Genomic DNA, 17,221 nt, shown 5'->3' on the forward strand with positions numbered 1-17,221 from the left:
TAAAGGTGTATGTCACCACCACCCAGTTTACATTTCTGCTGTTTAGAAAATACTTTTTTTGAGACAGAGTTTCTCTGTGTAACAGCCCTAGCTGTCCTGGAACTATCTCTGTAGACCAGGCTGTCTTTGAACTCAGAGCTATCTGCCTGCCTCTGTCTTCAAGTGCTGTGATTAAAGTGTTCGCCACCACTGTTTCTATCTCTCTCTTTTTTTTTTTTTTTTTTTTTTTTTTCCTTTTAAAGACTTACTATGGGTGGGTAGAGAGATGGCTCAGAGGTTAAGAGCACTGGCAGGTCTTCCAGAGGTCCTGAGTTCAATTCTCAGCAACCACACAGTGGCTAACAACCATCTATAATGGGATTTGGTGCCCTCTTCTGGTGTGCAGGCATACATGGAGCTAAAATGGTGTATACATAATAAATGTTTTTTTAAAAAAAAAAAAAAAAAAAAACTTTATTTTTTGTAAAAACTACTTATTATGTATAAACTGTTATGCCTTCACGTTTGCCTGTAGGCCATGAAGGCACCACATCTCATTAAGGATGGTTGTGAGTTACCATGTGGTTACTGAGAATTGAACTCAGTGCTCTTAACCACTGAGCCATCTCTCCTTTTTTATCCTTTTGGTGGGTGGCAGTGTAGATGCTCATGAGTGTGCCTGTGGAAGTTGCCATTGGGTGTCCTCTTATCATTCTCCACCTTTTCTCTATAAGGCCTCACACTGAACAGGGAGCTTGCCAATTGGTCAGACTGCCTTGGGTCCTCCTGCATCTGCCACCCATCGCTTCACCTGATTACATGGGTCGTGGAGATTAAACTCAGATTTGCCAGACAGCCACTTTACTGACAGCCATTTCCATCTCCATAACATTTGCTTTCACAGTTTGTTACCAATTATGGTGTATATAGTGTAGAATTCTGTCCTCTGAGCAGTGGCCACCATTTCCCTCAGCTCATCAGCTGGCAGCATTTACATGCCCTTCTGGAAGCAGGTGGGAAGGGAGCCAATGAGATTCCAGCCGTGCCTTCCAGGCACCAGTATACAATTCTACTCTGATTGCCAGTGGCCTGGGGATCTCTGGAACTTCCTATACAGGATGCTTAGCTGGAAGCTGGCATCCTTACTGGGTGGAGAACTTCCAGTCTGACTGTTCTGTGGTCATCCTCACTTCTGCTAGTGACCCTGTGTCCTGTAAGTAAGCACAATAAGCTCACTGGTTCCCCAGAATGAACTTGGATGGAATTGGACTTTGATTTGTCATTAGGACCTTAGGAGTGTGGGGTGGACACTTTTCTCCCCAGAAAGGAATTCTCCCAACATACAGATAACTCAAGTAAATATTTGGGTTTTAACTTCTAGAATCTTGCTGTTTGGTTGGATTTCTTGTTACTTTGGGTTTTTGTTTTTGTTTTGTTTTTTTATTTTTCAAGATAGGGTTTCTTTCCAGGCATTGGTGGCACATGCCTTTAATCCCAGCACTCGGGAGGCAGAGGCAGGTGGGTCTCTGAGTTTGAGGCCAGCCTGATCTACAGAGCAAGTTCCAGAACAGGCTCCAAAGCAACAAAGAGAAACCATGTCTCAAAAAAAAAACAAAACAAACAAAAAAAAAAAAAAAAAAAAAACAGACAAGGTTTCACTATTGCTTTAGAGCCTGTCCTGGACCTTGCTCAGTAGGTAAGGCTGGCCTCGATTACTTTTGTTATTTTTAAACAGTCTCACTATATAGCCCTAACTGGTCTGGAACTTACTATGTTAACCTAGCTGGTCTCAAACTTACTTACACAGATTTTTAATTTTTTTTAGGATCATAAAAGGGATAATGGAAACTAGAAATTATGCAAACCCCTAGTAATAAAGACCTTTAAGGTGTAGCTTAGATTAAACCTCACTTTTCCACTTAGCTTTCTCTGAGTGTCAGGAACACAGTAATCATGCAGTTACATTTTAGGGCTCCCTCCTTCACCTTGTCACCTTAACTTCTTTCCAGGTTAAGTTCAAGCTGCATAAGTAATTCCTTGGGTGAACATATTGCTCGATATTCACCCAGGTAACACATTTGGAATATACTCCTGTATAGTCTAAACAACTGGGTCAGAGAGATGATCAAACAAGTTGAAATTAAAAAAAAAATAATTTAGTTCCAGCACTCAGGAGACAGAGGCAGGCAGATCTCTGTGAGTTCGAGGCCAGCCTGGTCTACAGAACAAGTTCCAGTACAGCTTCTGGGCATGGCCTGGGACTGAGATTGGCAGAGGGTGTCAGGATTGAAACACTTAACAGAGACCACCAAGAGAAGTTAAGAAGAAGCTGCTGCCACCACTGTTTGTTACAGAGAGTAATGGGCTTATATACCCAAAGCCAGGGAGGGGATGGGCTAAGCACACTTGACCTGGGGTCAAGGTATGGGCACTGCACACTGGAAAGTTATGAGAATAACCTTGTTTGTTCAACCTTGTTTGCACGGAAGTTCTACAGCTGGATGGGGAGAAGAGAGCTGTAAGGGACAAGTACTTAATTTTCCCAACAGCTTCCAAAACCACAGAGAAACCCTGTCTCGAAAAACAAAACACACACACAAAATATTAAGCCCCGTACTTGGAATTTGGGGGCAAAAGAATCATTTTTTACTTCATAATTATGGCTAGTCTAGCTACAAGACACCCTGTCTTAAACAAATTCCAACATCAGATTATAAATTGGTCTGGGGTAGGACCCAAACCTGTCCCTTTTATCAGAGTTATTTCAGAGGATTGTTTATTCAGCCAACTATGTAGACCTAGAACTAAATTAGGGGAGATTGCAAGGGGATGGAAAAATAAGTAGTTGAATATACTGATTCTGCAGAGATACACAGAACCAGAGCCCGGGTTTGATAATTGAGGTACCCAGACTCCCCTGCCTCCTTCTGAGAGTGGTACCTGTGGACTCTTCCTCCAGCTGCCTTCTGCCATGAGAGCAGACATCATGTTTATTTCCTTACTTGGCCTGGGAGACCCTGTCTTTCTCCATAGCCACAGTGTCCTGGATCACTGCCCAAAGCTCAATGAATGTAACCTATGCTGCCCTGGGATTCACCATGTAGTCCAGGCTAATTTCAATTGACAGCACTTCTTCCTCCACCTCAAAAGCTGGGATTATAGGCCCAATTCAACACGGTTGGCTCCTGGACCTTTGGGTGACTCTAAACTACACATGAGCAGAAGAAGCCATTGAGTTTACATTCATAGTAATCCCACTCCCACTCATTGTTTTGCTGAGACAGGGTCTCAAGATACCCCTGAGTTTGCCAAGGTAGGCCTTGAATTTGGGATACTCCTGGTTCAGCCTCCGTGAGTGCTGGAATTATGTAGCCTGGGCCATCATGCCCAGCTGCCCCAGCCTTTCATTTTAGCATTCAGCAGGCAGAGGCAGGTAGATCTCTGTGAAGTCCCTGGTCTACTTTCACTGACAAACTGCCCATACAGGTGGACAGTTTAAAATTTCCTGCTTCGCTGAGAAATCTGCCAGACACACTATGGCCTATAGGCTAAAGATGGATGTCCCAACATTACAGAAGAACTTTGGGTGACTGTCCAGGTAGCGAGATGTGTCTGTCAATCCTTCTGTGGTCTTTAATGGAGTTGAAGACAGATAGTTATTGTTATGGTTTCCCTTGGTTATGATAAAAGATAAGTTACATATAAAACTCTGGACTAAGAAAGAGAGGATAGATGAGAGAATATTTTCTTTAAATTTTGCCAAAGGTTAATGGACTAAATATTGCTAACTATCGTTCTTGCTTGATAACTGTTTTGTTACATATAAATTTACTCTGTTATGTTGTAACCTTTCTTTTTATTTAGACAGAAAAGAGAAGATGATGGGGGGTGTCCATATATGGCTCTCTTATTGGTTGATGAATGAAACTCTGTTTAGTGAATAGAGGCAGGAAGATAGGTGGGGCAAGGAACAGAGGAGAATTCTGGGAAAGGTAGGCAGAGGGAGCCAACCAAAAAGAGGGTTGCCATGTAGTGAGCAGAAAAGTAACAGGTCTGACCACGTGGAAATATATAGATTTATAGAAATGGATTAATAATTAAAATAGAGCTAGCCAATAAGAAGCCCTAACCATCGGCCAACAGTTTAATAATTAATATAATGTCCATGTGTTTATTTGGGACTTAAGCAGCAGTGGGCCTGGTGGGACAAGAGAAAATGCCAGCAACTACTTGATGACTCTGTCTCAAAAAACAAATGAACGAAGAAAAACAACAATCAGGGATGGGAAAGATGACTTGGTAGTTAAAAATACAAATACATCCAGAGGACCCAGGTTTGATTCCCAACACCCACATAATGGCTCACAACAATCTCTCTCCAGTTCCAGGTATCTGAAGCCCTCTTCTGACTTCCAAGGACACATGGTGGTGCACATAAATACTACAAGCCAAACACCCATATAAATATAAATAAAATTTAAAAATAAATAACCATTTAACTTTGAACAAAACCACAAAGAACTGAGTATACACCCAGCATTCTGGATCCTGAGGCAGGAGTAGCAGGAATTGAAATTTTCATTTGCATCATAGTAAATATGAGGGAAATTATGCTACTTGAGTAGTGTCCTAAAGAAAAGAAAGAAGGCAGGCAGTGGTGGTGCATGCCTTTAATCCCAGTATGTGGGAGGCAGAGGCAGGCGGATCTCTGTGAGTTCCAGGCTGGCCTGGTCTACAGAGCTACACAGAGAAACCCTGTCTCGAATAACAGAAGGGAGGGAGGGAGGGAGGGAAGGAGGGAGGGAGGGAGAGAGGGAGGGAGGGAGGAGAAGAGAGGAAAAGAGAGGAGAACCTTGGCAGATTCCATGGCAGGAGAGGGTGAAAAAGGCAGGAACAAACATGCCAGTCAGCCAGAGCTTAAGTGAGAAGTTTTATTAGAAAGGGAAATGGGAAAGGAGAGAAAAGAGGTAAAGAGAAGAGAGAGACAGGAAAAGTCATGTCTGGCCCAGAGGAAAGAGAGAGAGAGGGAAAAGAGAGTATAAGTGGGCGGGGCTCTATTTTTTAAAGGGGTCCTTTGCACCTGTGTGCAGACTAAGCAATCATGGAACCCTGGGCTGACCAGGGTACTGCTTGGGTGCATTCTGGCAGCATAATGCCTGAATCCTTATAGGTAGGAAGGAAGGAAGGAAGGAAGGAAGGAAGGAAGGAAGGAAGGAAGGAAGGAAGGAAAGAAGGAAGGAAAATAATAATCAGGTCTAAAAGATGGCTGAGCGCCTGACACCACCAAGCTTGACAATCTGAACTGGATTCACATGGTGATCTCCCAGTTCTCCTTCGACCTCCATACATATGCCATGGCATGGGTACATAACCTGCCTCAATACAAATGTAATTTAAAAAATTTTAATTGTAGCCAGGCGTTGGTGGCTCTCGGCTTTAGTCTCAGCACTCAGGAGGCAGAGGCATGCGGATCTCTGAGTTCAAGCCCAGCCTAGTCTACAGAGTTCCAGGGCAGGTTCCAAAGCAATACAGAGAAACACTGTCTCAAAAAAACAAAATAATAATAATAATTTAAAAAAGAAAAATAACTTTCAGTGAGGGACTGAGGCAAACTGACCTAGATAGGGTCATATGCTCCATGGTAGACCTGGACTGACCTCAGACCCAGGGTTATCTACTTCCAGGATTGCCCATTCTCACCAGTCATTATAGCTAGTGAGAATCACAGGAGATCACTGAGGTAAAGCCCTATGCAAACAGTTACAGGCTATTCAAATATCAGGCCTCCTTACTAATCAAGAATTTGCCCATTCCTCCAAACTCCAGTTGAACAAAGTACCTTATTCTTGTTGACTTGGACATTCAACTCTGACCTTCCGTGTATTAAGAACTGGCGTTCTAAATACAAAGTAGAGAAATAAGCAAACTGAAAACAATGGCAGGCTGCTGTGCCCTTACTGCCTCCCCTTTTAGGGGAGAAAAGAAACGGTAGGGAATATCTGCCTACAGTCTAACTAAAATCTGGATTGTTGATGAAGTCACTACAGGGTGTAAGAGTGGGGTGAGGTGGAGCACACTAATGACAGGCTTGGTGTCACCTTTGGAGTCAGGCAGACACTGATTCAAATTCTGCCTCCTATGGCAAACACCTATAATTCCAGCACTTGGGAGGTGGAGGCAGGAAGATTACAGTTCAAGGTTACCCTCACTCTAAGCTACCGTCACTTAAAAGCTAGGGGAGGACAAGACTGCAGAGTTGGCTACATATTAAAAACAATGTCCAGCCAGATGGTGGTGGCTCACGCCTTTAATCCCAGCACTTGGGAGGCAGGAGACAGAGGCAGACAGATCTCTGTGAGTTTGAAGACAGCCTGGTCTACACAACTAGTTCCAGGACAACTAGGGCTATTACACAGAGAAGTCCTGTCTCTTAAAACAACAAAAAACAAAGACAAAAACAAAAAGCAATGGCTGCTCATGCCAGAACTGTGTTTGATTCCCTGCACCTACACAATGGCTCACAGTCTGCTTGTAACTCCAGTTCCAGGAAATCTAAACCCTCTTCTGGCCCCCACAGGCACTGTATAGTACACATACAACATACACATATTCAGGCAAACACTCTTACACATTAAATAAATATAAGTGAGTCTAAGTCAGACGTTGGTTGTGTAAGCCTTTAGTCCCAGCACTTGGGAGGTAGAGGTAGGTGGATCTCTGTGAATTCCAGGCCAGCCTAGTCTACAGAGTGAGTTCCAGGACAGGGACAGGCTCCAAGGCTACACAGAGAAACCCTGTCTCAAAAAAAAAAAAAAAAAAAAAAAAAAAAATGTGAATCTAATGAAGAAAAAAATTCTGTCAGGTGGTGGTGCTCACCTTTATTTAATTCCAGCAAAGGCAGAAGAGGGATTTCTATGAATTCTAGGTCAGCCTGTTCTGCAGAGTTTCAGGACAGCCAGAGCTACATAGAGAAACCCTGTCTTGGAAAAGGAAGCCAAAAAAGCCAAAAAATAAAAAAGCTGAGGTGTTTCTTTTTGTCTTCTTTCCTTTCTTTCTTTAGTTTTTGAGACAAGATTTCTCTGTGTAGCTTTGTAGATGGATCAGGCTGGCCTCAAACTCACAGAGCTCTGTCTGCCTCTGCCTCCTGAGCGCTGGGACTGAAGGCGTGCGCTGAAGGCGTGCGCCACCACTGCTGGCTCTGCTCCTTTTCTTGACTGCTGTTCTTCTTCTCTTATGGGAAGCCAACACAACTCACATGCCAAGTCAATGCATATGATCAAAATGAATTGTTATCAAGCTGCTACTGATCGACCATGGCTACAGAACAGACCACAAACACCTGCCAATTACAGTTACATTTTCCACCAATTGGGAACTTTCCTAAGAACTCTGTTTTGTGGTACCTGTTTCTTGTTCTCCTTGGTTGGATAACTCTAATGTGGTGTCCTTTGTGTGTCACCTTGCCAACCAGGATGCCAATGATGGCAGTTACCCAGGTCTTGGGACTTAAACTTTAATTGACTCTTACTCAAAATGGAAGTTTTATCCAAAATGGCTTCAGTCAGGTTTCTTCCAGAGTCAAGGGTTGCCTCTCCCACTGACAACAGGAAATGCTAATATGCACCCATCTTCTTTCTCCCAAAATCCGAAAGTGAAAGGAGTCAGGTCCAAAAGAAACCTGAGACAAGTACAATACAGTCCTGTAGCTCCTCCCAGCACTTCTCATCAGCCCTCCCCCCTAAATGTTTCTAGCCCAGGGCTGGGCTTCCCTCCTTCTGATTCCTCTAGAATCCAGCCATTTGGCCACTCACTCTCTTGACTCTTGGTCTCTTGGTTTGAGGCTCAGCTCTTGGTCCTCTTGCTCCTCCTCTCTTCTCTCCTTCCATCACTCACCGCCTCTCTCCTCTTATGACCTTGTTCAGTCTGAACCCTTCCAGATGCCTGTGGTCACATTCTCCCTCATAAGTACAATAAAACCCTTCTCAATCATATCTGGGATCGAGCATGTCCCTATTTTCATTCAAAAGGGATATAGGTGCCCTAGCTTGCTTCATTCTTCCAGTTAGAGGCAAATAAGACTCTTTATTTGAGCCGGTCTTCATATATCTCCAGCTGGCTTTAAAGTTACTTTGTAACCAAGGATGGTCTTGAACTCCTGATCTTCCTGCTTCTATTGTGATAATTAAGCACTCTACCAACTGAGCTACATTTCCGACCTTTTGTTTGTTTATTAGGTTTTATTTTGTTTTGTGTTTTGTTTTTTTGAGACAGAGTTTTCCTGTATGGCTCTAGCTGTCCAAGGTCTTGCTCTGTAGACCAGTTTGGCCTCAAACACAAAGATCTGCCTGTCTCTGCCTCCTGAGTGCTTCCATTAAAAGCATGTGTCATTACCACCCCAGGCTATTTGTTTGTTTATTTGTTTATTTATTTATTGCAGTAGTGGCTAATGGCATGGAAGGCAGAAAGATATATCCCTGTCTTTAAAAAGTGCATACCACCCAGCACAGTAACTCAGGCTTTTAATGCTAGCACTCAAAGGTTGAGGCAGGTCAATCTCTATGAATTAGAGATCAGCCTGGCCTATATAGTGAGTTCTGGAACATCCTAAACTACATAAATGAAAGACTCTGTCCTTAAAAAAAGGAAGAATGGAAGGAAGGAAGGAAGGAAGGAAGGAAGGAAGGAAGGAAGGAAGAGAGGAAAAGAAGGTAAGAAAAGAGAAGAAATGCACATGTTTAGCATGCTGCAGAGAAACACATGCTGTCTGCCCGCCCCATAAGTAGCATCAATAATAAGTTCACTGGCAAGTTTCCTTGCTCCTAACTTGGAAAACTAATTGCCACGGGGAAAATTGGAATTGCTGGAGCAGGAATATATAAATTCAGATTTTTACTTTCAGAGTGAGCTCTTGAGGCCCATATAAGAAGAAAATATAAATAAAACCATCCTGATGAATATCTGTTTATTCTCCAAATATTTATGCTGCCTCCTCCTATGAGCTGGGAGCCGTTAGAAGGGTGGGACTCAATCTGTGTGAAGGTAACTCTTTGCTGAGTCTCCCATGGAACCAGGGAGGAAATGAGCAGGGTGAGGCAGAGGGGAGCAGAGCTGGAATAGGCAGGACTGTCGGAACAGGCCTGTCCCTGGAGAAGATGGCATTAGAACAGACCTTTGAAGGAGGACAATGGCCTGGACCCTGGTCACAAGTTGGGGATGGAAAGGACACTGATAAATAAGAACTCCAGTGAAACCTGGAGCTGTGTTGGGCCCTGCGTAGTCATTGTACAAGAGATCTGGCATGTGGCATTGGGTTGGCTCAAGATGATAAAGGAAACAAATGTTTCTAGAGTGAGTTCTTAGTGTTTGTCCTAAGCAACAGGGGGGATGGTGAGGTGAGGTATGTGGAGATGGGCAGCAGTTTGGATAATGTCATCACATACCTGCGGATGTCCACTGTGTATGGTCAGAGCCCTATGGGCTTGGGAGAACTGCAGGTGAAGAGAACTCCTGTCAGAAAGTATTCTAAGTATGGCACTATGATGAGTCACCTAATGAATTGTGTTCCATGCAGAAGAGTGTTCCTAGGTATGGTAGTTTCAATAGGTATGGCCCCCATAGACTCATGTGTTTGAGTTCTTGGCCCATAGGGAGTGACACTTTTAGACAATATTAGTGACCTTGTTGGAGGAAGTGTGTCATTGGGAGTGGCTTTTAAAGTCTTATATGCTCAAGCTATGCCCAATGTGGCACACAGTCTCTTCTGCTGCTGCCTGTGGATCAAGATGTAGAATTCTCAGCTCCTTCTCCAGTACCATGTCTGCCTGCAAGCCACCATGCTTCTCACCATAATGATAGTGGACTAAACCTCTGACACTGTAATTCAGCCACAATTAAACATTTTCCTTTATAGGAATTGCTTGGTCATGGTGTCTCCTCACTCTAACTAAAACACTAAGGACCCAAGGGGACTGGAGCTCATTTCCTTCCACACTGCCCCACATGGTTTTTGTTTGTTTGTTTTGTTTTTCAAGTCAAGGTTTTCTATAGCTTTGGAGCTTGTCCTGGAACTCACTCTGTAGACCAGGGCTTGCCTCAAACTCACAGAGATCCTCCTGCCTCTGCCTTCTAGGTGCTGGGACTAATGGCGTGAGCTATCGCCACCTGGCCCAAACCAACATTTTTAGAGATTACCTGTATCACCTATTTGCCCATCCCTGTAGACCCTGTTCATCCCTTAATCTCACCCCTCCAAGTCTGCTACATGCTTCTACTACCATGTTCCCACTGCCCAAAGCCTTCTATCAGCACAAAGCCTGAATTCTTCTTATCTGATGACTTGGCTTTCAGCCCTTCAGCGGGTCTCAGTGTAGCAGAGCCTGCCTCAATCATTGCCCTTGTCACCCTCACAGCCCCATGACCCTTGCATATGGTGACTTCCCCTGTTAGGGTCATCCCTCTTTCTCACTGGATCACTCCTGCCCTGCCCCATGCAGGTGCACTTTTGTGCCCCTGTAATCTCAGCGTCCGATCTCAGCTCCTCTACCTGCTCTTTGGTCCCCTGCTGTCTTCATTATAGTATAGACCCTATCATTCCCACAACAGTGCCACTGGCAAATCTGCCTCTGAAGACACTGCTGTGACCTCTCTCTCCTATTTTAGTTTTTCTTTCCTTGACTTAATTTTTTTTTTTTTTTTTTTTTTTTTTTTTGGAGACAGGATTTCTCTGTGTAGCTTTGGAGCCTTTGGTTTTGCTTTTTAAGGTTTTATTTTATGTCAGGTGATAGTGGTACAAGCCTGCCTTTAATTCTAGCACTCAGGGGTTTTTGAGGCAGGGTTTCTCTGTCCAACAGTCCTAGCTGTCCTGGATGTGTTACAACCACCCGGTTTAGGTTTATTTTACTTTTAGAATATCTTTCATATTCCTTGATAATTTCATACTTTTTTTTTTTTTTTTTTTTTTTTTTTTTTGTTTTGGAGGCTGTCCTGGAACTTGCTCTTGTAGACCAGGCTGGTCTCGAACTCACAGAGATCTGCCTCCTGAGTGCTGGGATTAGAGACATGGGATAATACCGCCTGGCTGACAACGTCAAACTTCTTACACAATATATCTTGATCACACCTGCCTTCAACTCCCTCCTCTCATTTCCCCAGTGTAATACAGTAGCACAAAGGTGAATAGGGGCCTGGGAAGCTTGGTGGGCTCCCTGGCAGAAGGCTGGGACCATGGCCCTTGAGAAACTACAGATAGATGGGAAACAGGAACCTGCAGATGTAATTTATATGAAAGTTTATTGTGGGGGGAGGTAAGAAAATAAGGGAAGGAAAGAAAGGATAGAGACAGAGAGAAAAGATATGCCTCCTAAGAGAGAGGACGGAAGACAGAGTGGGTGGAGTTTTCCTCTTAAAGGGCCATGAGCAGGTGTGCCAAGTTCCCAAGGGGCAAGGCCATATTTGCCTGATTACAACTCTCAGACACCTCCAAAGATGTACCCCTGCTCTGATGGTGAGCCACTCCATGTGGGTTCTGGGAACTGAACCATTAGATCATCTCTCAGCCTGGGGCTTTTGTTTGTTTTGAAACAACATCTAAAGTCTACAACCTAGGGTGGCCTCCTGCTAGGCAACCTTCCTGCTCAGCTTCCACATGCCCAGCCCATCTCCACCTTTCAACTTGATACTCTGTGGCCTCTGAACTCTCTCCCTCTCTCTCTTTCTGTGTGTACATGTGTGTCTGTCTCTCTCCTCTTTCTTCCTCTGCTATTTATTTCTTTGTGTGTGTTCTTTCTTTTGTTTTTCGAGAGCGAGTTTCTCTGTATTGCTTTGGAACTTGTCCTAGAACTCTTGAACCCACAGAGATCTCCTTGCCTCTGCTCCCAAGTACTACTCGGTGTGTTCTTTAAAGACAGTTTAAATGTATTACTGTTGCGTTTGTGCAGGTATATGACCTGCATATGAGCACAGGTGCATGTGTGCCACAGCACTCCTGTGGAAGTGAGCGGGCGCTTTGCAGTACTCCTACGTTACTCTGGAATTTCCTCTTCTTTTGTTTGTTTTCCTGCAACTGTCCTGTGTTTTAGGGTGCCCTCAGATTCCCAGATTCCCTGCTTTTAAAAAGCAAAAACAAACAAACAAACAAAAACCAGGATAATTACATCATGCCATTAACAGCTCTCACTCAACTTTACAAAAACTCAGTAGGAGCTTGTTGACAAGGTGGCCCATGCCCATGAGCCTATTCACTCACACACACACACACACACACACACACACACACACACACACACACACACACACACACAGCCACCACCATCAGGAAATCTCAGTAGAACTTCAGGGTGGCTTAGCAATTCAGCCCTCCTCCTCTTTCCCAGTGATTTCCTAGGCAGTTCGTGTGGCTGAATCAGGGAAGCTGCCTGCAATGTCAGGTCCTCAGATGGACAGCAGTTATAAGCACCACCTATCAGCCCAGTGTAGGGGATGCTAAAGCAAAGAGCCAGAGCCAGAGGTTGGATTCTTAGAAGCTCACTTGCTACCTTGTTCACCAGACCTGCCTATCCCTCTCTAGGCATTCAGGCCAGTGAGGGATAGCTCTAGAGATGTGAAGGACAAGATATCACCTATCAGCAAAGCCTAGCTAAGGATTAAGGTATGGGGGAGGGGTTACGTTTGGTGATGTGGAGGAAAGAGCCTCAAAGTCTGATGAGACCTTCTTGATGGAGGAGGAGAGCAGAAGTCAGAACCTCCCCTGGCATAAGCTGTCTGCAGAACACCTGGGCAAACTCCTGGACCCATCAAAGATCTGCTGCTTACATGAGGGCTATGTCTGTGCCTTTCAAGGTGCCAGAGTTACAGCATGCTCTTGTCCTCACATGAGGGCCTCTCGTGACAGTCTGTATGCCTATCACTTGCTGGATGAAGTCCTTCAGCCTTGAAGTTTACTCAGACCATCCAAACAAGGAGCAAGTGCCAGTGTGACAATCAGGCACTGAGCAGCACCCTGGGAACCACACAGGCACTCCTTACAGCCTGGGGTGCCTTACCTGGAGTATACATTGTAAGGATGATCACACATGTACTAAGAAAGATCTATGTCTCCCTGGATGAAAAAAGAAATAAAAAAGAAAGGACATGACTGCTCCTGAGTATGGTGGAGGAGAATGTTTATTGTAGATAAAAAAGAGAGCATGGGGCTGGAGAGATGGCTCAGCAGTTAAGAGCACTTGTTCTCCAGAGGTCCTGGGTTCAATTCCCAACACCCACATGGAGGCTCACAACTGTCTGTAACTCTAGTTCCTGGAAACTTTTTTTCTTGCCTCTCCATAATGCACACACACAGTATGCAGACATGTGCAGGCAAATACTTATACACATAAAATAAAATAAAAATAAAGAGAGCATAACCAGAAGTAGAGACATCTTGTAGAGTTCAGACATGACCTTGAGCCATGTGAGGAGAGGAAGAGAGGGGGAGCAGGAACAGCAGTCAAGAGGGCAAAGGGTAAACAAAAGGTTGTGGGGGGAGCAGTAACCAAAATGGTTGGATATGTACAGATGAGCCTCTGATGGAAGGGCAGCCCAAACCCTGGGCTGGAGAGTTCAGGGTAGAGGGCAGGATATGCTAGCCATTTCCTGTAACAGGTAAGGACTGAAGGATGCTAGGAGAACCTGCTGCCAGGTCCTCTTAGAGATGTTAAATAGGCACCTCAGCCATTTGTCCAAGGGTTTGAGGCTCCCAAGACTCCTTTCAGTGGGCCATGATGCCCGCTTTCCCTAGCACTATTTATAGACTGGAGAGATGGAGATCAGTGCAACTCCTAGCATCCACATTCGGCAGTTCACAAACCCCAGTGACTCTAGCTCCAAGGGATCTGATGGTCTCTTCTGGCCTGTGCAGGCATCTGTACACACTCAGACACATAGATAGGCACACATAAAAATACATCTTCAAAAAATATGAGTTTATTGTTTATCAGGATGCAATCATATCACAAGCCAAGGAGCAGCTACAATATAACTTAGTATGTGGTATTAGAGGCCCAGGTATGGTTGGTTGATATCTATGCATGGATGACCCCAATGTAATGGTAATGTGGCTTCACTCATGAGTGCTCAGGACCCATGTTCAGCCAAGGACAGTCAGATTGTCTCTGAACTGTGGTTCCCTGGTAGCTGAGCAGAGATGGGTAGAGAGAAGACAGGAAGTTGGCTAGAGAGTCGTCACATGAGAAATTGTGCAATGCACATGGCCAGGAGGGCAAAGCCACATAGAAGGGAATTCAAAGATCATCTTACTGTGACAGAGAACAGACACATGTAAGTGACACCCAAGTATATGGAAAGGAGAAGGTCATTAAGGCAAGAAGCACTGCCCATATTCAAGAGATCAGAGGCATCATGCAAAGGTGCAGGGTTTGGCCCTGAGCTTGTAGGAAGAGAAGAAGGGAGATGAAGTGAGCCAAGGGGAGGCTGTCAAGGCCAGACTAGGCCCAAGGCCAGATGGGCTGTTGTATGTCACCCATGACATATACAACATAGGTTATGGGTCACCTGTGACACCAAGAGCACCAGAACACAGGCAGGAGTAGAGTATGAAGAGAGGAGCTGGAACTACAGTTTCCAGTGAATGATTGCACCTGGGCTAACAACTTAATGAAGATAAGGCTTTAAAAGGCAGGGATGGGGCTGGAGCAATAGCTTAGTGATTAAGAGTACATGCTGTTTGTAGAGGCCTGGAATTTGGTTCCCAGCAACCCCAACAAACTAATCACAACCACCTATATATAACTCTAACTTCAGAGGAATTTCATCTCTTTGGCCTCTACAGACACCTGCACACAGGTTCACATGCACACACACACAATTTAAGAATACAGATAAGGGGCTGGAGAGATGGCTCAGTGGTTAACGGCACTGCCTGCTCTTTCAAAGGTACTGAGTTCAATTCCTAGAAATCACATGTTGGCTCAGAACCACCTATAATGAGACCTGGCCTGCAGACATGCAAGCAGAACATTGTGGACATAATAAATTAATAAATAAATATTTTTTTAAAAGAACACAGATAAAAAGAAGCATGCAGGACTTGGGGGTACACACCTTTGATCCTAGCACTGCGGAGGCAGACACTGAGTTCAAGGCCAGCCTGATCTACATAGCAAGTTCTAGGATAGCTATGTAGGCCTGTTTCAACCATCCAACCAACCCTCTCCCCGACAAAAAAGAGTTAGCTAAGAAGAATGTTTCAGAATCTTCAGGGTTGGCTGCAGAGAGCAGGGAAGTAGGAAGGAAGACCAGCCTGCCATGGGAGGGAAAAGTGCTCCCAGCAAGGAGCTTGGTTAAAACAGAGCCTAAACTGTTAGTTCAGAAGCCAAACCACAGTTTGCTTTTTGCTAGCTCAGAAGTTAAGCCAGTATAAAAATTATCTGGATATTTTTCATTAATATTCATATTTCTGTCCCATTTACTTTCTTCCTTCTTTCCTTTTTGCATACCCTTTATTTATTGACGACTCCCTTTTTTAAATTGTCTATGGCACAGATTAGCCACAAACTCAATATCTTCTTGCCTCAGGCATTTAAGAATAAGATTGCCAACCTGCACCACGATAATTAATTCTTAAATTTATTTTTTAAATATATTTGGTTTCTTCCTTCCTTCCTTCCTTCCTTCCTTCCTTCCTTCCTTTCTTTCTTTCTTTCTTATAGTATTTTTAAAGCTGCCTGCCCCAGCTCTACCTAAAAGCCAGCATGGTGATTTAAGTCTGTCATCATCACAGAACTTGAAGGGAGAGGGTGAAGTATTGATGTTTAATAAGGATCAGGAGAAACAAATAGGCCGAATAGATGTTTATTCAGGGAGAAATAACTTACAATATGGACAGATGAACACCAGCAGGTTCCTGGTCCCAAGGATGCCTCCGGATGTGCTCCTGTCCCTGTGCTGCAAGCAAGAGAGCTCTCCCTCCTCAGCTTTAGTTCCCCCAGGTAACGTCCACCCCAGTCTCCACTTCCAATGGGTGTGGTCTGTGTCACAGGTGCAGAAAATTCCCCTTTTAGTCTAAAGAAGAGATTTAGGCTTGATACAAAACTATATGCAAAACAGTGAATAACAAGTGTGCTCTAAGGAAAATCGGGAACATACAAACTTAAGACCTAACTATCTAGTCCTAGGATGAAGTCGTAATGGGGGATTATAATACAGTTGTCCTATCTGGAAAGCTTAAGTCTAGTACCTAATATATCCAACTAGGAAGAGAGAATAATAGTTGTGATAGTTTAATCTTCAACCTCATCAAAGACCTGAGAAGGAAAATAACAATACTAGGGTCAGGAAGTATGGATGGACAACTTCCAAATGTTGCGGCAAGGACAGAAACAGCAGGCTACCTGGACAGTCACCCAAGATCTCACAGCAACGTTGGTACAGCCAGTTTTGGCTAAGGCCTAGAGTACCTGACAGACCACAACAAAGCAGGGAGGTAGAAGGGCTGTCTTACCCTGACTTGGCAGGGTTCAGCAGTCTTCTATGTTTGTCTCCTGCAAGCACATAGGACCACACGTCCAAATCAGTGATCAAGGTGGGGGCAGTTCTTTGCCCAACAGGCCATAGTTGAAGCAAGGATGGACTCCAGAAGGGACAATAACAGCGTTCAACATTTTTTCAGGAAAAGTGCACAGTGCTGTCAGGAGCAACAGTGTCTCATGTCAACAGAGTACTAATATTAAAACATTTAAATGTCAAGTTCTGCTCTATGAAGTGTTTGAAGATTAAGCATCTATGTCTGACCAATCTCATAGATATAGGAAACATGGGTGAAGATAATCTGTAATACTCAAGAACCTAGCTATAACACTGATTGAAATTTCCCTGAGTAAAGCAGGGACAAATACCTAAGCAATATAACTCTGTACATATATATACATGTAAATCCCTAAAGCAGAGGTAGAGTAGATATGTCTAGACCAGAGGTAGAACGATAAAGTGCAGCATGATAAAATATCCTAAATTGTATCAATATACAAATGTCTTGAACATAAGTAAAAGTATACATACATAGAAATGGTAAGGATAATGTGCAAAAAACATAACTACAAAGATTTTTACAATATGACAAAATATACACTTTATATACAAGTGCAAAACAGTCTCAAACTGGTTTTAGGGTGATGTTTGTAGTCCAGATGCATCAGGTTGAGTCAAGTAGAAATGACGACGTGGGGCCCATTTTCTTTCCAGAGAGTTT

Source organism: Phodopus roborovskii, unplaced genomic scaffold (genome assembly GCF_943737965.1).
Source record: "Phodopus roborovskii unplaced genomic scaffold, PHOROB, whole genome shotgun sequence".
NCBI lineage: Eukaryota > Metazoa > Chordata > Mammalia > Rodentia > Cricetidae > Phodopus > Phodopus roborovskii.